The sequence below is a fragment of the Sus scrofa genome, chromosome 3, assembly GCF_000003025.6.
Source record: "Sus scrofa isolate TJ Tabasco breed Duroc chromosome 3, Sscrofa11.1, whole genome shotgun sequence".
Lineage (NCBI taxonomy): Eukaryota > Metazoa > Chordata > Mammalia > Artiodactyla > Suidae > Sus > Sus scrofa.
Window position 1 is genome coordinate 67,049,329 of NC_010445.4, and position 22,060 is coordinate 67,071,388.

The window sequence follows — 22,060 nt, forward strand, 5'->3', positions numbered from 1 at the left end:
AAGTACAAACTACTAGATATAAAATAAATAAGCTACAAGGATAGGGAATATAGCCAATATTTTATAACTATAAATGGAATGTAACCCTAAACATTGTAAACACCACATTGCACACCAGAAATTTATATAATATTGTACATCAGCTATACTTCAATAAAAAAAAATCTGGAGATGTTTGCAAACAAGTAATTTTAATCCACTTAAAGAAGCATATTTTAAGGTGACATATACACAAGGATAGAGAGAGAATACAGAGTGTATGGAAGCCAGTATCATGATACTCTGACTTAATAACATATGAAACAATTTTATCAATATGTATGCACACTGAGGTATATGGAATGATTAATTATTGGGGACCTGCTGTATAGGCCAGAGAACTCTACCCAATATTCTATGATAATCTATGTGGGAAAATAATCTGAAAGATAATGGATGTGTAAATATGCATAACTAAATCATTTTGTCATACAGCAGAAATTATCACAACTTTATAAATCAACTATACTTCAATAAGACTTAAAAAAATGAAAAATATAGTTTGTTGTTTTACTGTGTTAGTTTTTTTTTTTTTTTTTTGGCCACGCCTATCACATACATAAATTTCTGGGCCAGGAATCAAACCCAAAACACAGCAGTGGCCCAGGCCACACCAGAGAGGAACAAATATCTGCACCCACTGCACCACCAGGGAACTCCAATATTTAGCTGTTTTGATTTAAACAATAATCACTGATGGTTATGTTATAGGAAGCAGAGTGGTTTTTAAAATCATACCAAATATTTGTCTTCAGAGTTAGATATACTTGAGTTTAAGTAAATTATTGACAATCTGGAAGGAAATTACTCAGTGCCTTGATATAAAGCATCTTTTTTTAATTAATAGAATTAGTGATACCCTTATGATAAGAGTATTTTGAGACTAAAGTGATATATTTGTGTTTTTCCTTAACTTCATCTCCAGGAGCAGTAACTGAGATAAGTCACTTTAAAATCTTGGCAGCAAATATGAATTGCATATTCAAATAATCAATTAATGCAGACCAACCCTACTGAGACATGTTTCAATTTAAAGTAGTTTGACTTAAATTAGTGTGAAATTAAAGAGCTTCTAAATTAGAAATTTGAAAGGCAAACCCTTCGCTCATCTCTTATATCAGAAATAATCCTTTTGAAAGTTCACTCAGGTCAAGTTTAATCAGTTGCCATCTGGGATGCTTATAATGGAAAGCAAACTTATGATTCTAATCTTAATAGAATTGCACTGATAGACTATCCCAGCTCCAGGCTTAGTATTCCAACTGTGACTTTCTCCTCTATGTTTCCATGGTGTGTTGTATTTAACCCTAATCATGTCACTAAGTTGTATTGTAATGATTTGATTACATCCCTCATTCTCTTTCTCATCTATGAACTTCTTAGATTGGGCCTTTGTCTTATTTGTCTTTGTTTCTTTGGTCTTTTGTACAGTTCTCAAAGCTTGTTGAATGGTCATAATAATAATAATAAAATGTAATAATAATAATAGCTGATGCTTTATGGCATTTTTCTGTTAGACATTCTTTTTGAAAATTCACATTATTAATTCATTGAAAGGTCACAACAATCCTATGAAGTAGGTGTTAATAGCATCCTACTTCACAGATAAATAATAAATGATTGAGTGAATGATCAGTGTTCTTACTATTTATTGTACCATCTTCCATAAATACTAATGCACAGCTCCTCAGCCTCTTATTATTTTTTTTTCTTTTTATGGCCGCACCCACGGCATATGGAAGTTCCCAGACTAGGGGTCGAATCAGAGCTATAGCTGCTGGCCTACACCATAGCCACATCTATACTGGATCCGAGCCACATCTGTGACCTACACCACAGCTCACAGCAATGCCAGATCCTTAACCCATTGAGCAAGGTCAGGGATTGGACCTGCATCCTCATGGATGCTAGTCAGATTCATTTGCGCTGAGCCATGGCAGGAACTCCTCTTCAGCCTCTTAGAAGAAAGAAATAATACCTATATGACTTTCTTTGCCTGGATGTTTAATAACTGTATATTGAAAACAATTATAGTAATATCTTTGTATTTTTCAACATGTTATGTGCATCCAGACATGACTGTGCATGTTGTTTTACCCTCTTTTCGTGTCCTTTTCATTTATATGCAAGGGGAATGTGTGGGTTCTTAAAGATCTAATGGAAGCCCTAGTCAGTTCCTCCAAAATTTCTTACTATTCTACCACCTACTTGGCTTACTGTAGCTCTCTGATATCTCAACTCTCCATTCCACTACCACCCCACACAAACCCACACCACCACATTTTTGTTTGCTGAATATTCTTCTTTTACACTCATCAACGTACTTTCAACTTTGCCACCCTCTATTTAAACCTTGGCTTCATGAAAATTCTGTTAAGAGCCATGCCTATCATTGTAATTTATTCTCATACTTTATATTCTTCCCAGAATAGACTAATATCTACGATAACCTCACATGGAAGGAGGATACTATAATACTCCTGAGATCAACTGGTACCTAGAGCTATACCTACCACTGCCCCATGGTGGTAGCAGCTGACACTGCAGCTCTATCCAGATCCTGATTTGCATACCTTGATTTTTGTACATGCACAAGAGAACAGATCTTGTGACTTCTAGTTTAATGCTCCCAAATAGTTAGATCCTGGCGTTTTCTTCATTATGCTTCACTATGCTTCATTATGCTTCATTCTTGCCTCTGAAGAATTTGTCTACACAGCTCTGAAGACTGCCCAATTTTCTACTTAAAATTTCTCTGACACTGAATATACAGTGACCAGACCAAATAAATTAATATAAATCTGACCTACAACCTCTGAAGCAATTATTGCAGAACATTCAAAACTTGGTCAATAACTGTTGTCTTTTTCATTTTTGCCCTTGTTCCCAATTCAGGACCCACCAGATAAAAGACAATACGTTCTCCAGGAATTCTCACTGTGGTGCAATGGGATGGGTGGCATCTCTGCAGTGTCAGCATGCAGGTTTGATCCCTAGCCTGGCACAGTAGGTTAAAGGATCTGGCATTGCCGCAGCTACACTTTAGGTAGCAACTGCAGCTTGGATTTGATCCCTGGCCATATGCTGCAGGGTGGGGGAGGGGGAAAAGATAAATATGTTCTCCAAACCAATCATATAAAGTCCATATAAAATGCTACATCTTGTGAGTCTGCCTCCAGCTTCCCAAGCCAAAAATCTCCAATCAGAGGAAAACCATAACAAAGGGTGACTTCCTTTTATTTTTCACTATAAAGCTTTCCTGGAATTCACAAGGAGGTTAAGGATCCAGCTAGGTCACAGCTGTGTCTCTGATTAGATCTCTGCCCCAGAAACATCAATATGCTGTGGGTGCAGCCCAATAAATAAGTAAGTAAATAAATAAATAAATAAATAAATAAAGTTTTCCTACTCCTCTGCCTGTCTTTGAGTCTCTGCCAAATGTATGCTATGGTGCCTAACTTTCGTGTTGCAGCAAGCTCTGAATAGCCCCTGTACTCTTTCAGATAGATTTCATTGATTTTTTCACATTTGCACAATCAGTTAAGTTCCATGTCTATAGATAAATTGGAGAGTTATCATACTTGTTTCTAGACTAGACAAAGTCATGGAAAACTGGAAGTTACATTACTTGAAGACTACGTGATATTATTTATGGCTCTGATCCACTGCTAAGCCCACCTGTCCCAAACTGCCCATCAGTATCTTTCACAGAGTTTTGAAATGGTCATGTTCGAAATTCCATTATCCCACTGAATTATGCCTTCTTATGCAAAGGCAAGGATTAAATGAACTGTTTCCATTTTCCGATAATTGATACCCCCATAAAGAGGAGGAAATGAATTCCTTTCCTCAAGTAGATGAAGATCTTGTAACATTCTAACCCAGTCTTTGCTCTCTAACAAATTCTTCTGTCTGTGCAGAAGGCAGAATTCTATTTGAATCGTGATGTTCCCTGAACCTGACTCTATTACTTTAGGAAGGCTTTATAGTAAGATGAGAAGCAGTATTAGTGTAGTGAGATGCAGTGATTAGAAGCACGGACCATGCAAACATGCCATGGAATATAAAACCCACTTTCACTATTTACCAGCTATTTGATATTTGGTAAATGCATGGGCAAATTATTTATACTTTCTATACTCCTTCTATATCACCTTCACAAATGGTGGTAATGATTTTATCTAAATCACAGAGTTGTCATGAGAATTAAATAAGTAAATTCATGGAGTTCTCGTTTTGGCTCAGTGGTTAACGAATCCGACTAGGAACCATGAAGTTGTCGGTTTGATCCCCGGCCTCGCTCAGTGGGTTAAGGAGCTGGTGTTGCCATGAGCTGTGGTGTAGGTCGCAGACACGGCTCGGACACCACGTTGCTGTGATCTGGCATAGGCTGGCGGCTACAGCTCTGATTAGACTCCTAGCCTGGGAACCTCCATGTGTCGGGGGAGCAGCCCTAGAAAAGGCCAAAACACAAAAAGAAAAAAAAAAAAAGTAAATTCATGCGAAGATTGGAGAAGACTACCTTCCACAAATAAATTTTTAGTACATGCTATAGTAGTGGTGAGGATGCTTTTTTTTAGCCAGGGTCAATTATACCAAATGAAATGAAAGTCCCCAAGCATCAAACTAGGTATGCAGCTGATATTTTGAGGCAGCTGGCATCCAAGCTAGCAAATTTAGAATATTTGAAACAAAAAAGAAGCATATTTTCTTTACTGTTTTAACACAATATTTTTTATACATGACCCCAAGGGTTTGTGCCATATGAGTGTTTTTGGTTTACAAAGTATCTAGGAAAGATATCAGCACACTGCTATATACATTGGAAAACCTGCCTGAAGTTTATAGAACGTCGTTTTTGCTGTATGTATTATCACACCATATGTAATTATTCAAGAAAGATCAGTTTATGATGGTGAATTCAATCATTTTAATTTGACTAATTGATGTTGATATTGGCAAATATACGCAACTGCCTCTTTTTTACCATGCCAGGGCAAAGGCAATGGGACAATACTTGTCTTCCTGTTTGCATCAGCAGAAAGATATATATCTGATTGGCCTAATTATTTTTAAACACGTGAAATAATGAGTAGATCAAGAAAAAAACAGTCCTTAGCACCACATAGAAAATTACACCTGCCTAATTTCTTACTGGGTCATGTTTGGATGTGAGTTATATGGCAAGGCTTAACTGAATTAACTTTAATGCATGCTGAAAGTGCATTTTGAGAAATTCTAAAATATATTGATTTTTTTACAATTTAAATATTTCAGAGATTATGATCAAGTTAATTTGTCAATTGCATGGTTCCTTATCTTTTCACCATTCTTTTTTTTAGCATAGTCTACATAAATTACACTACAAAATCAGTCCTTTATGTTTTTTTGAAGTATAGTTGATTTACAATATTATATTAGTTTCAGATGTAGTGACTAAATATCTTTACAGTGTATACTCCATTTAAAGTTATTACAAAATAACGGATATATTTCCATATGCTGAAGAGTTTACCCTTGTTTCTCATTTATTTTATAAAACAAATGTGTATAACAAACCAAAACAGACTCATAGATATAGAAAACAAAGTATGGTTACCAGTAAGCAGAGTGATGAAGAGTGGGTCAAGACAGGGACATAGGATTATGAAATATAAACTGCTTCCTTTAAATTTTAACACAAAAAACTTTTTTCCCCACAATTTTTCTACCCACATTTCTTTTTCCTCCACCTATTCTCCTGGCCAAAGTCACTCACTTTCATGGTTTAAAAACTCACCTATGTGAAATGATGTAAAAATATATATTCTCAAACCTGGTATTCAAACCTGAATACACAACCACCTACTGGACAAGTGACCATGGTAGACATCAAAATCAATGTATCCAAAAGTGAAGGTATTTTTCTCTGCTCCATCTGTGACTCTTCCTCTCATCATAATCCTTATTGATGTGCTTCCATTCCAAGCAGCCAGAAACTTGAGACTCATCCTCCATACCTCTGTAACATGCACTAGGCAAAACACAGCACCATTACTTGAAAAAACTCTTAAAAATTCTGCCCATTGGAGTTCCCGTCGTGGCGCAGTGGTTAACGAATCCAACTAGGAACCATGAGGTTGCGGGTTCGGTCCCTGCCCTTGCTCAGTGGGTTAACGATCCGGCATTGCCGTGAGCTGTAGGGTAGGTTGCAGATGCGGCTCGGATCCCGCATTGCTGTGGCTCTGGCCTAGGCCAGTGGCTACAGCTCTGATTCGACCCCTAGCCTGGGAACCTCCATATGCCACGGGAGCAGCCCAAAGAAATAGCAAAAAGGCAAAAAAAAAAAAAAAAAAAAAAAAAAAAATTCTGCCCACAATGCTAGCCCCTCTATTCTTCCTTCTACTTCAGACACTCATAATCACAGATCTGGATAGTCCTAACTGGTTTCACTGCTCCCAGTCTAACCTTTTTGAAAACTCATTTGCTTTCCAGCCAGAATGACCTATTTTTCTTGGTCAAGTGATCTGCACATACATTTGTCCAATATAAAAAAAGATAAGGCCCATATGACTCCCATATTTGAATCCTTTGCCCAATCCTATTTCATCCTTTCTTAGAGGATAATGCTCACTGCTGTACTCTATTGAATAAGTCCTTTATGACCTATCCCTACCAAACCCTGCATGTGATCATCATTAAGGAAAAAATTATTCATGACACTTGTTAAAGAATGGGAAAGCAGACTTTATTCGGGAGGACTGATACAATGGGTTTTTGCAGTAGAAGAGAGATATTGGGCCCAACTCTGAATACAACAAGGAAAAGTGGGAATTCATAACCAAAGTACCATGCAGGATGAGAGCAGGGGAGTTGGGTGGCTCGTGTCAGTGGATGGAAAATTACTAAGAGGAAACATCAGGGTTAAGGAGGGATTCTCACAAACTATACTAGTCGGATTCTTGCTGAAAGCAGGCCAATGGAATGAGACATCACCTGGAGGCTGGTGGAAGATGAGGAACATGACATATAAAAAGTGATCAGGTATTAAGGGTGGAGGTTCTGCCTAAACCAATGTAGAAGGATTCTTGTTAAAGGCAATATAAAGTAGGACATGGAGACATAATAGACAAAGACTGGTTGGGAAGAAGGTTCAGAGGAGCCTGATGGACTCTCAATTTTTTTTTTTTTTTTTTTTTTTTTTTACTGACTATGTTTGCTCACAATTACATGTTATACCACACTGAATGCATTTGCTAGAAATGCCACACTCCTCATGGTCCTTTACACTCTCTTAAAAGGCCTGATGTTTTTGCTCTTGCTACTATATCTGCTACATCTCTCTACTTATTATACCTACTACACATAGCTGAAGCATATTCTTCTCAAAGACTTCCTTCCCCCAAAATAGACATACATTTTTTTGTCTGTTTTTTAGGACCACCTCTGTGGCATATGGAAGTTCCCAGGCTAGGGGTTGAATTAGAGCTGCAGCTGCTGGCCTACACGACTACCACAGCAATGCCAGATCTGAGCTGCATCTGCGACCTATGCTGTAGCTTGCAGCAGCGCTGGATCCTTAACCCACTGAGGGAAGCCAGGGATCAAACCCGCATCCTCATGGTTACTAGTCAGGTTCTTAACCTGTTGAGCCACAATGGGAACACCCATAATATTTTTCATTGAAACATCCACAGCACTCAGAAGAATAAAATATAAGCAATTTTGTAATTGTATAATAATGTAATGTTTTAATAAAATAAAAGTAATAATAATAATTGTGTAAAAACTAAACTATTCAACTATGACTACTGTCATAATGACTCCTGCTACTACCATTTACTAAATAGAAACCACATTTTAAATGCTTTGGAAGCAGTCTTTATCTTTAATATTATTAAATGCAGCTTTGTAGGAGAGGTACTATTCCCCTCATAAGTTGAGAAAACTGAGCGTTTAAGGATAAGTAACTTGTTCTAGACCTGGAATTATCAAACTATGGTCCACAGGCCTAATATACCATTGACATATTTTTAGACAGTAATTTTTTTTTTTTTTTTTTTTTTTGGCTGTACCTGTGGCATGTGGAAGTTCCCAAGATAAGGATCAAGCCCATGCCACAGCAGTGACCGGAGCCACAGCAATAGCAATGCCAGAGCCTAACACACCAAGCCACAAGGGAATTCCAATAGTCAGAGAATTTTAAAAAGTAGTAAATAGGGAGCTCCCATTGTGTCTTAGTGATAATGAACCTGACTAGTAACCATGAGGCCGCAGGTTCAATTCCTGGCCTTGTTCTGTGGGTTAAAGATCTAGCATTGCCATGAGCTGTAGTGTAAGTCACAGACGTGGCTTGGATCCTGTGTTGCTGTGGTTGAGGTGTAGGCCTGCAGCTGCAGCTCTGATTGGACCCCTAGCCTGGGAACTTCCATATGCTGCACACATGGCCCTAAAAATCAAAAGCAAGGAAAAAAAAAAAAGTACATACACACACATGCACAAAGAATTTCTGTCAGAAACTTATCTGGTCCAAAAAGCCTAAAATATTTACTTTATAGTCCTTTACAGTAAAAGTTTGCCAACCTTACCTTAGAATGCAATCCCTATCCAATAACCCATGACATTTTTCACAGAACGAGAACAAACAATCCAAAATTTTATATGGAACAACAAAAGACCCAGAATCGCCAAAGCAATCCTGAGAAACAAAAACCAAGCAGGAGGCATAACTCTCCCAGACTTCAAGAAATACTACAAAGCCACAGTCATCAAAACAGTGTGGCCAAAACAGACCAATGGAAGAGAATAGAGAACCCAGAAATAAACCCTGACACCTATGGTCAATTACTCTTTGACAAGGGAGGCAAGAACATAAAATGGGAAAAGGAAAGTCTATTCAGCAAGCATTGCTGGGAAACCTGGACAGCTGCATGCAAAGCAATGAAACTAGAACACACCCTCACACCATGCACAAAAATAAACTCCAAATGGCTGAAAGACTTAAATATACGACAGGACACCATCAAACTCCTAGAAGAAAACATAGGCAAAACACTCTCTGACATCAACCTCATGAATATTTTCTCAGGTCAGTCTCCCAAAGCAATAGAAATTAGAGCAAAAATAAACCCACGGGACCTCATCAAACTGAAAAGCTTTTGCACAGCAAAGGAAACCAAAAAGAAAACAAAAGGACAGCTTACAGAATGGGAGAAAATAGTTTCAAATGATGCAACCGACAAGGGCTTAATCTCTAGAATATATAAACAATTTATACAACCCAACAGCAAAAAAGCCAATCAATCAATGGAAAAATGGGCAAAAGACCTGAATAGACTGTTCTCCAAAGAAGATACACAGATGGCCAGCAAACACATGAAAAAGTGCTCAACATCGCTGATTATAAGAGAAATGCAAATCAAAACTACCATGAAATACCACCTCACACCAGTCAGAATGGCCATCATTAATAAATCCACAAATAACAAGAGCTGAAGGGGTTGTGGAGAAAAGGGAACCCTCCTGCACTGTTGGTGGGAATGTCAACTGGTACAGCCACTATGGAGAACAGTTTGGAGATACCTTAGAAATCTATACATAGAACTTCCATATGACCCTGCAATCCCACTCTTGGGCATCTATCCAGACAAAACTCTACTTAAAAGAGACACGTGCACCTGCATGTTCACTGCAGCACTCTTCACAATAGCCAGGACATGGAAACAACCCAAATGTCCATCAACAGAGGATTGGATTCGGAAGATGTGGTATATATACACGATGGAATACTACTCAGCCATAAAAAGAATGACATAATGCCATTTGCAGCAACATGAATGGAACCAGAGACTCTCATACTGAGTGAAATGAGCCAGAAAGACAAAGACAAATACCATATGATATCACTTATAACTGGAATCTAATATCCAGCACAAATGAACATCTCCTCAGAAAAGAAAATCATGGACTTGGAGAAAAGACTTGTGGCTGCCTGATGGGAGGGGGAGGGAGTGGGAGGGATCTGGAGCTTGGTCTTATCAGACACAACTTAGAATAGATTTACAAGGAGATCCTGCTGAGTAGCATTAAGAACTATGTCTAGATACTCATGTTGCAACAGAACAAAGGGTGGGGGAAAAAAATGTAATTGTAATGTATACATGTAGGGATAACTTGATCCCCTTGCTGTATAGTGGGAAAATTAAAAAAAAAAAAAAAGAAAAGAAATTTCACACGGTTTTGAATGCAGTTCATTTGATTACAAGCAGCAGGTCCTTGATCATTAGCCCAAATTTCCTTATTTCTGCTATTATGTTTGCATTGAAAAGGTGCCTATCTCACCTTTTCACCATCTGTAGAGTAATTTTCTAGAGTTTAAGGATCAAAACCATTAGTTAAACTAGGAGTTCCCTGGTGGCCTAGCAAATAAGGATCCATTGTTGTCATTGCTGTGGATCAGGTCATTGCTCTAGCATGAATTTGATTCCTGGCCTGAGAAATGCTGCATGCCGAGGGCATGGGGAAAAAAAAGAAAAACAAACAAAAGAAAGTATTTGTTAAATTAAATTCTTACTGAATATTCAGTGAGTTTGTATCATGTTTTTCCTGCTAGTCTTATGACCTTCATTCTACTTCTGAAATCTAGATTATGATTATTCTGTGACTAGTATACCATTTCTGATACTGGAATATTATCCTATACAAAGCCTGAATAATATAATCTTTTAAAATTCGTAATGGAAAGATAAAATTCCTCTTTTTCTCCTCTATCCTCAATGCTTCACTTTTAATATCAGATCTGTAGAAAGGTTTGCCGTATCAAGCAATTCTGATACCAGCTGAGTGTCCTGCAGTTTAACTCATTCTTATACTGTCCAATTGGAGAGAGAATCAGATCTTACAGGTTAAAGCTCAGCCCCAAAAGACTGCCCCATTTCAGATACCAATCACAAGTCTAGATTGTCACCTGGGCTTAAGATCGATTGGCTATAAATCCAGAGTTCCCACAAACCCCTTCCTGGGTTTCATCATTTGCTAGAAGGGCTTTCAAAATTCAGGACAAGTTTACTTACTCAGATTACCAATCTATCGTAAAGGCTATATACTTCAAGAATAGACAGATAGAGCACATGCATAAAGCAAGGTATGGAGGAAAGGATACAGATCCTTCATGCCCTCTCTGGGTATGAGACCTTCCCAAGCACCTGCACGTGTTAATCAATCTAGAAGTTCTCCAAATCTTGGGCTCCAGGGGGTTTTAGGGAGCTTCATTACGTAGGGATGTTTAAATAATAATTAGCCGTTGGAAATTAAGTCAACCTCCAGCCCCTGAAAGTTAGGGCTGAAAGTTCGAATATTCTAATCACATCTTTGGTTGCCCTAGCAACCAGATCCCATCCTTGGTTATGTAGGAGCTTTCCAAAAATTACTTCATTAACATGAACTCAGGTAGGATTGAAAAGGGCTTGTTATGAATCGCAAAAGACATTTTTACTGGTTTTATCCTTTAAGACATTCCAAGGGTTTCAGAAATTCTGTTACAGGAAACAAAAATAAAAACCAAACACATACTTCTTTTAAATCACAATGTCACAAACACAGAGATTATTTTGAAAGAGAGGAGTCTTGCTTACATTTTGAATTTTTACTACTCATTTAGTCTGCCTGTGAAGCTGTCCTTGTGCTTTTGCATTTCTGCTGGGATTTGCTTTACTTGATTGTTTAATGTAAATTTAATTATGGTTCCTTGAATTTCTCCCACTGCACGTTGATATCTATTTATCTCAAAGCCTTGATTGCCTATTAGCCTGGTGTGTAAATCTACCTTCTGTGTAAAATAATGCTGCCACTTGTGATGAGTTACAAGATCACTTAGACGGCATGCCTAGTGCTACTTACATGAGAAGATAATCATTTGAATTCTAGAACATCAATGCCCATTTGTATTGAGACTAACCCTTTTTCACCTTCTTTTTAAACAGTACTTAAAGTAATTAAATTCTGTGAGGTCCTTATTCCAAGATAATGATTTACATATAGAATTCATTCTGGGCTTGCCAAGAAGCAAAAGGTAGCAAGATCTCATAACATCAGTCATTAGGAAATGATGTCCACTGCAAGCCGGAGATATTATCAGAGTGCTCACGTCTACTTGATATTGTCAGTGTGCTTCTGTCTTTAAAGAGTGCACCTTTCTACTGAGCTTGCCACTGAGTTAGACTCCCCTTAGCTGCTTGGAAATATCTACCAACAGAGAACCGTCATAACAGAACAACAACATTGTCATAACAAAACAGTAACAGCAAAAGCAAACAAAAACAAACAATGCCTTCTGGCGGATGGCCATCATCAAATGTGTGGTGGAGGAAAAACAGAATATCAAAGAAAATTGCATAATATAATTTCCTTCTTCATTCCTCCCAAAACTCGTTATTTACACTAATGTTCTGTTTTTCTACACTCCAGTCACAAAGATACTTGGTTTCTGATTTCTGTATTAGTAATTTAAGAAGAGTTTCAGGATGGCCTTTTGATGGTTAGCTGGCTTTTGTAAACTCTAAAGGTTTTCTTTCTAGTTCCGTTATTCACCTAAATTTACAAATTTGGAAAGAGAGATTCCCTCTCTCTCTCCCCCTCCCCTGTCCCTTCCTCCTTCCATCTCCTTCACTCTCCCTTTTTAAATCTCATTCTCTCTCCCTCCCTACCTCTCACCTCATCTAAGATTTAAGTCCTATTGTAATTATGAGGTTAACAACTATGACCATGGATTTTGTAAAGGTTATTGGTCTTATGTTAGTCGTCATTCATTGTATAATTTTCAAATTTTAGGCCAGTATTGGGTTAAGATTCATGAACTTTTATTAGGTCTGCATATTGCATTCACAAATCCTTAAGCAACCACCTTTTACCAAATAGATGCAAAGAAACGCATGCAAAGGAATCAACTCTTTTTGTTTATTACTGTGGAGCGGTGATTCTCAATCATTTTATCACATTCCTTAAAAGGCTTTTTTTTCCCTTAAAGGCACCCCCATTACATTTTTTACAATAGATATAGTATACGTCTGTTTATGAACTGAATAGATAATCATACTTTATCCATAAATCAAATAAGAATTTTTGACCTAAATGACCAAATTTTTCCCCCTTGGAGCTGACATCACCCCCATTGAGAATACATGCTATACCCCCAAAATAATTTTCTGATTAATTAGGCCAGATTGTAAAAATCAAGCCAGAGTTCCTGGGCAACCCCTTTCCCAAAGGCTTCACTATCTGTATTTCCTATAGCATTTATTTCTCAAGTTTGACAGGGGATATATGTTCCAGGGTAAATCAGAATCATTTTAGTGCTTTAACGACCCACACAACACAGCTAGAGACATCATAGATACTCAGCTTTCCCTTTTATCAAATATTCAAATACATATGCAAGTGGATTTTTATAATCATTCACAAAGGTATATGCCTCATGCTCTCAGAATTGAAAAAAATCCTCCAATAATTTTAAATCTGTTTCATCTACAAATATACTATGGCAATACCAAGAAAAAATATATTTATGTACATATATAAAATTTTAGGAAAACAACAACAACAACAACAAAATTCAATTAGAATAGTGAGGGAGTTACCTGGTTGCCGAGTAGTTAGTACTCAGTGCTTTCACCACTATGGTCTGGTTCAATCCTTTGTCTGGGAACTGAGATCCCTCAAGTTGCAGCATGCACTGGCAAAACAAACAAACAAAAAAAACATAACAAAAACAGAATAGTGAAATGTCTCTTAGTGTCTTTTGTCCAAGTTTTTTTTTTTTTTTTCCCAATAATCCTCTTTTTTCCTTCGGCCACATATGTGGCATATGAAAATTCCCAGGCCAGGGATCAAACCCATACCTCCACAGCAACCTGAAATACTGCAGTTCCTAAAAAGTTTTGGTTTTGTTTTTTGTAAACTGACTTATAGTTGATTTACAATGTTGTGTTAGTTTCTTCTGTATAGTAAAGTGATTCCATTATAATATTTATTCATGTTTAATGTTCTTTTTCATTATGTTTTATTATAGGATATTGAATATAGTTACCTGTGCTATATAGTAGGAACTTGCTGTTTATCCATTCTATATATTATAATTTATATCTATTAATCCCAAATTCCCAGTCTCTCCCTTCCTGTCCCTGTGCCTGCTTGGCAACCACAATTCTGTTTTCTGTTTGTGAGTCTGTTTCTGTTTCGTAGATAGGTTGATTTTTGTCATATTTTAGATTTCACATACAAATGATATCATATGGTATTTGTCTCTCTTTCTGACTTATTTAGTATGACAAACTCTAATGTCCAAGTTTTAATTAAACTTTTTATTCCTGAATTTTGACATTTCTTTACAATTATTTGGCAGATATGTAACTGCAAGTGTTTTATCTACTCATCACCTTGTCTTAGATTTTTCAACAGAGTAAAAGGTTTTAATTCAAATTGAGTCAAATTTATCAATTTTTGTTTTTAATGGATATGTTTTTGGTATCAATGGTAATAAAGTATCTTCTACTAATTCTGGATTCATAAGATACTCCTTTTTTTCTAAAAAAGTTATAATTTTGAATTTTACATATAAGTCCATGACCCATTTTGAATTAATCTTTCTATAAGTTGTGAGACTTAGGTTGAGGTTCATTTGTTGTTGTTTTTGCAAAAATTGCCCCATTATTCCATAACCATTTGTTGAAATTACTATTCTTCTGGGTTTTTTTTTTTTTTCTTATTTTATCTTTTGTCTTTTTAGGGCCACACCCATGGCATATGGAGGTTCCCAGGCTAGAGATCCAATTGGAGCTACAGCTGCTGGCCTACGCCACAGCCACAGCAATGTGGTATCTGAGCTGTGCCTGTGACCTACACCACAACTCACAGCAACACTGGATCCTTAACCCACTGAGAGAGGCCAAGGATTGAACCCATGTCTTCATGGATACTGTTCGGGTTTGTGAACCATTGAGCCATGATGGGAACTCCTACTATTCTTCTTTCATTGAATTTCTTTTATACTTTTGTCCAAAATATTGCTTAGGTCTGCTTATGGGTTCTCTATTCTATTTCTTTGATTTTATATGTCTATCCCTCCACCAATTCTATACAATCTTGACTACCCTAGCTATAGAATGTCCTTGAAACTGGGTAGTCTCATCCTTTCCACTTTATTTTCCTTCAAAATCATTAACTATTATAGTTCTTTTGTCTTTATATATACTTTTTAGAATAATTTTGACTATAGCTGCAAAACTTTTTTGCTTGGTGGGTTAAAGAATTACATTAAGCATAGATATTAATCTCAAGATAATTGATATATTTACTGTATAAGTCTTCCAGTCCATAAATAAATCCATGAATGTCTCATCATTTATACAGATCTTTAAATTCTTTCATTAACATTTTGCAGTTTCAGCATGCAAATCCTAAAATGTTTTGATAAACTTACACCTAAATATTTATTTATTTATTTTAAATCTGAGACAACATCTATTTGACTATTTCAAAAACAAATTACAAATTTCATGGCAACTACACAATAAATCAAATGTTAATTTATAGCCCAGAAACTGAGCAATCCAGCAACTAGGACTCAAAGGAACTGTATCTGAATAAAATGAAAGTATTTTTCCCTTCTTTCTATTTTTTGAATTTTATTGTATTTATAGTTGTACAAACAACCATCACAATGCAACTTTAGGACATTTCTATCCCTAAATCCAAGTCCACTCCTCTCTCCCCTCCCACCTGTCCCCTCTGGTAACCATAAGTTCTTCAAAGTCTGTGAGTCTCTTTGTATTCTACAAATAAGTTCATTTGTTTCCATACAAATTTTAAAATTTTCTGTTTCTAGTTCTGTGAAAAATGCCATTGGTAGTCCAATAGGGATTGCATTGAATCTGTAGATTTCCTTGGGCAGTATAGTCATTTTGACAATATTGATTCTTCCAATCCAAGAGCATGGCATGTCTTTCCATCTGTTTATGTCATCTTTGATTTCTTTCATTGGCATCTTACAGTTTTCAGAGTATAGGTCTTTTGTCCCTTTAGGTAGGTTTATTCCTAGGTATTTTATTTTTTGATGCAATGATAAATGTGATGGTTTCCCTAATTTCTCTTTCTGATCTTTCTTTGTTAACATATAGAAATGCCATCAATTTCTGTGTATTAATTTTGTATCCTGAAACTTTACCAAATTCATTGATAAGCTCTAACAGTTTTCTGGTAGCATCTTTAGGATTTTCTAGGTATAGTATCATGTCATCTGCAAACAGTGATGGTTTTACTTCTTCCTTTTCAATTTGCATTCCCTTAATTTATTTTTCTTCTCTAATTGCCATGGCTAAGACTTCCAAAACTCTCATAGTGGTGAGTATTCTCACCATGAATAGAAGTGGTGAGAGCAGACATCCTTGTCTTGTTCCTATTCTTAGTGGGAATTCATTAAGCTTTTCACCATGGAGAATGATGTCAGCTGTGGGTTTTTCATATAGGCCTTTATTATGTTGAGGTAGGTTACCTCTATGCCCACTTTCTGGAGCATTTTTAACAGAAATTGGAGTTGCATTTTGTTAAGCTTTTCTGCATCTATTGAGGGGATCATATTGTTTTTATTCTTCAGGTTTTTTTGTTTGTTTGTTTGTTTGTTTGTTTTTTGTCTTTTTGCTATTTCTTTGGGCCGCTCCCACGGCATATGGAGGTTCCCAGGCTAGGGGTCCAATCGGAGCTGTAGCCACCGGCCTACGCCAGAGCCACAGCAACTTGGGGATCTGAGCCGCGTCTGCAACCTATACCACAGCTCACGGCAACGCCGCATCGTTAACCCACTGAGCAAGGGCAGGGACCGAACCCGCAACCTCATGGTTCCTAGTCGGATTCGTTAACCACTGCACCATGACAGGAACTCCTCTTCAGTTTTTTTAATGTGATATACCACACTGATTGATTTGCAGATATTTAAAAATACTTGCATCCCTGAAATAAATCCCACTTGATCATGGTGTATGATCTTTTTCATGTATTGCTGCATTCAGTTTGCTAGTATTTTATTTAGGATTTTTGTGTCTATGTTCATCAGTGAATTAGGCCTGTAATTTTCTTTTTTTGTGGTATCTTTGTCTGGTTTAGGTATCAGGATTATGCTGGCTTCATAGAATAAGTTTGGGAGTAATCCTTGCTGTAGAATTTTTTATTATAGTTTTGCAAGGATAGGTGTTAACTCTTGTTTTTGGTAGTTTTTGATAGAATTTGCCTGTGAGGCCATCTGATCCTGAACTTTTGTTTGTTGGAAGTTTTTTACTCACAGTTTCAATTTCAGTATTTGTGATTGGTCTATTCATCTTTTCTATTTCTTTCTGATTTAGTCTTAGAAGATTGTATCTTCCTAAGAATTTGTCCATTTCTTCCAGGTTGTCCATTTTATTGGCATGTTGCTTGTAGTAGTATCTGATGATCCTTTGCATTTCTGTGATGTCCCTTGTAACTTCTCCTTTTTCATTTCTAATTTATTGATTTGAGTCCTCTCTCTTTTTTCCTTGATAAGTCTGCATAAGGGTTTATCAATTTTGTTTATCTTTTCAAAGAACCAGCTTATTTTCATTGATCTTTTCCATTGTTTTCTTTATTTCTGTTTCATTTATTTCTGCTCTAGTCTTTATGATTTCTTTCCTTTTGCTAACTTTGGGTTTTGTCTGTTCCTCTTTCTCTAGTTGCTTTAGGTGTAAAGTTAGGTTGTTTAATTTGAGATTTTCCTTGTTTCCTGAGGTAGACTTGTACTACTACAAACTGCCCTCTCAGAACTGCTTTTGCTTCATCCTATAGGTTTTGGATTGCTGTGTCTTTATTGTCATTTGCTTCTAGGTATGTTTTTATTTCCTCTTTGATTTCTTCAGTCATCTGTTGTTTACTAGCATGTTGTTTAGTCTTCACGTGTATGTGTTTTGTGCAGTTTTCTTCTTTTTGTTAATTTCTAGTCTTATAGCATTGTGGTCGGAAAAGATACTTGATATGATTTCAATTCTTTTATATTTATCAAGGATTGATTTGTGGCCCAGAACATAATCTATCCTAGAGAATATTCTATGTGTGCTTGAGAATGTGTATTCTGTTTCTTTGGGGTTGAACATTAAGTACATCTGCTCTAGTGCATCATTTAAGGTCTGTGTTTCCTTGTTGATTTTCTGACTGGATGATATTTCCATTGCTGTAAGTAAGTGTTAGGGTCCCCTACTATTATTGTGTTATTGTCAATTTCCCCTTTTAAGGATGTTAGCAGTTGCCTTATATATTGTGGTTCTCCTTTGTTAGGTGAACAATTGTTGTATAGTTCTCTTGGATTGATCTTTTGATCATCATATAGTGTTTCAGTTTTTATGTGTCCCTAGAACTGAAGTGGGTCTCTGGAAAAAAGCATGCATAGGTCTTGGTTTTGTATCCATCAAAGTAGTCCATGTCTTTTGGTTGAAATATTTAGTCCATTTATACTTAAGGTAATCACTGATATGTATGTTCTTGTTGCCATTTTATTAATTATTTTGGATTTGTTTTTGTTGGTCTTTCTTCTTACCTTATTCTCTTGTTCTTGTCTCTTGTGGTTGGATGACTATCTTTAGTGTTATGTTTGGATTGCTTTTTCTTATTTGTGTGTGTATATTGCAGATTTTTAGTTTTTGATCAGGTTTTCACTTAGGAGGTTTTCACTTAGGAGTCTATATATATATAGACTATATATATATAGTCTATATATATAGACTTGTGTATATATATATACACACACAAGATTATATATAAGATTATTATATAATATACACAAGATTATTATAAATTGCAGGTCTTCTAATTGCAAATGTATCTCCAGTATCCTGCTTTAGTGCCCTGCTCGTCTCATGATTTCTGGTATTGGTAGCATATATTTTTGGATGATTTTATACCTTTACTATATGTTTGCCTTTACTGGTGAGACTTCTCATTTGTAATTTCTTTGTTTCTAGTTATGACCTTTTCTCTTCAACCTACAGAATTTCCTTTAGTAATTGTTTTAAAGATGGTTTAGTGGTGCTGAATTTAGCTTTTGCTTGTCTCTAAAGTTTTTGATTTCTCCTTCAAATCTGAATGAGAGCTTTGCTGGGTAGATTATTCTTGGTTTGGGTTTTTTTTCCTTGTATCACTTTAAGTATATTGTGCCACTTCCTCTGGCCTGCAGTTTCTGCTGAAAAATCAGCTGATAAACTTATTGGGGTTCCTTTGTATATTATTAGTTGCTTTTACTAGCTGCTTTCAATATTTTCTCTTTGTCCTTAACTTTGGTCAGTTTGATTAATATGTGCCTTGGGGTGTTCCTCCTTGGGTTTATTTTGTATGTTATTCACCTATGCTTCCTGGATTTGAGTGAGTGATACCTTTCCATTGTTATGGAAGTTTATGGCTATTATCTCTTCAAATATTTTCTCTTTTTCTCTCTCTTCTCCTTCTGGCATCCCTATAATGTAGATGATGGTTCATTTAAACTTGTCTCAGAGTTCTCTTAGGCTGTCTTCATTTCTTTTCATTTCATTGTTCTGTTCTGCATCAGTGATTTTCACCAGTCTGTCTTCCACCTTGATTATTCATTCTTCTGCCTTCCGTATTCTTCTATTGTTTCCTTCTAATGAATTTTTTAATTTCAGTTATTGTGTTTTGCATCTCTGCTTGCTTAAAGTCTCATATGTCTTCATTCACTGTTTCTTATAATTTATCAATATTTGCCTCCATTTTTTTTCCCAAGATCTTGGATTGTCTTTACTATCATTACTACAAAGTCTTTTCATGGTGACTGCTTTTTTTTTCTTGTTCCTTCATCTGGAACATTTCTCTGCTTTTTCATTTCTTGCAAGCTATAGTGTTGTAGCCTCTCTTGTTTCTGGTGTTTGCCCACCTGTGGGTGAATTTTGTACAAGGGCTTCTTGCAGGCTTTTTATTTTTTTTTTTTATTTTTATTTTTTTTTTATTTTCCCACTGTACAGCAAGGGGGTCAGGTTATCCTTAGATGTATACATTGCAGTTACAGTTTTTTCCCCCACCCTTCTTCTCTTGCAGGCTTTTTAATGGAAGGAACTGGTTTGGGACCACTGGTATGTGGATCTTATTCTTATCCCTCTCGTAGGTGGGGCTCAGTCTCTGGATGTGATTAGAGGCAGCTGTATGCCTAGGAGGATTTGGGTGATAGGTGGAGTTTGTTCCCACCTTGTTTGTTGTTTGGCTTGGGGTTTCCCAGCTATGATGGTTGGGCCCAGAGTTTTCCAAAATGGCCATCTTCAGGGGTTTTCATGCCAATAATTGCTCCCAAGACCTCTGCCTCCAATGTTCTTACCTCATAGCAAACCACAGCTGCCCTCTGTTTTCCTAGGAGATCCTCCAAGATCCACAGATATGTCTGACCTTGATTCTTAGAGAGTCTCCACTTTTCTCTGGGACTCATTTCACATGAAACCCTGTGTGTGCCCTCCAAGAGTGGAGTGTCTGTTTCCCCTAGTCCTATGGGGCTACCGCACACAAACCCTGCTGGACTTCAATGACAAATGCTCTGGTGGCTCCTCACCCCAATGCCAGCCCCCCAGGCATGAGAACCTGATGAGAGGCTTGGAACTCTCACTCCTGTGTGAGAGCATCTACAAAAGTTATTTTTCCAGTCTGTGGGTTGCCCACCTGGTGGGTATGGAATTGCTTATGTCAAGAAAGGACATCTCCTACGATCTCAGTGTATCTTCTTTGTCTTTGAGTTTAGGATATCTGTTTTGGTAGTTCCTAGTCAATTTTATTGATGGCTGCCCAGCAGTTGGTTGTAATTTTTGTGTTTTCATGAGAGAAGTTGAGCTTAAGTATATTTCTTTCCTTCTTAAATGACTTCATTTTCCATTTTTTCAGTTTTATTGAAATATAACTGACATATAGAAACTTTAAGTTTAAAATGTACAGCATAATGGCTTGACATATATATGCTAGTGTGAAATGATCACTGTAATAAATTTAGTTAACATCCATCATCTCATGTAGTCACACAAAAAAGGTTTTTCCTTGTGACAAAAACTTTTAGGATTTATTTCTATGCAATTTTTAAATACATCATACAACAGTGTTTACTGTAAGTTGCACAATACATCCCATTACTTATTTATTTTGTACAAAATTTTGTACCTTTTAACCACATTTATTCAATTCTCCAACCTCCCACCTATCTCCTCTGATAATCACAAATCTGATCTCTTTTTATACAAGTTTTTTTTTGTTTGTTTTACTTTGCTTTCACATTTTCAATTTCACATATAAGTGAGATCATGCACTATTTATCTTCCCTTTCTCTAGCTGACTTATTTCGCTTGCCATAATGTCTTCAAGGACCATCATTGTTGTTACAAATGGTAGGATTTCCTTCTTTTTTGTGGTTGGATAGAATTTCCTTTTATATATAAAGTGTTCCTGTGCCATATTTTCTTTATCCACAAGGTTGTTCCCATGTCTTGGGTATTGTAAATAATGCTACAGTGAGGACAGGGGTGCAGATATCTCTTTGACATAGTGATTTTGTTTTCTTCAGATATATGCCTAGAAGTGGAATTGATGGATCATATTGTAGAAGCTTTTACACAGCAAAATAAATGATCAATGAAATGAAATAGCAACCTATAGAAAAAGCAGAAAAATAAATTACCCAATTCTAAAAATGGGCAAAGGACTTGGGAATTATCTTGTTCCAAAGAAGATATTTAAATGCCAAATAAGTTCATGAAAAGATGTTCAACATCACTAATCACTAGAGAAATGCAAATCAAAGCCAAAACGGGATATCACTTCACACTTTGTTGGGATGTGTATTTTCAAAAAGATAAGAAATGTCAAGTGTTGGTAAGGTATGGAGAAAGGAAAGCCTATGGGACTGTAATTTGGTACAGCCACTATGGAAAACATTATGAAGGTTTCTCAAAATATTAAAAATTATACTACTATATAACCCAGCAATTCGACTTCTGCTTATATATTT

The 22,060-nt window shown here is 36.4% G+C and overlaps 1 long non-coding RNA gene across 1 annotated transcript in view; it reads right to left on the reverse strand.

Moving 5' to 3' along the window:
* The window catches only part of LOC110259989, a 129,018-nt gene continuing 111,411 nt past the window's right edge, over nucleotides 4,454-22,060 (reverse strand). The window contains exons 2-3 of the long non-coding RNA XR_002342551.1: nucleotides 13,653-13,747; nucleotides 4,454-6,052 (exon numbers count right to left, since the gene is read on the reverse strand). This is a non-coding gene — a long non-coding RNA (uncharacterized LOC110259989). The remainder of the gene's footprint in view (nucleotides 6,053-13,652; nucleotides 13,748-22,060) is intronic.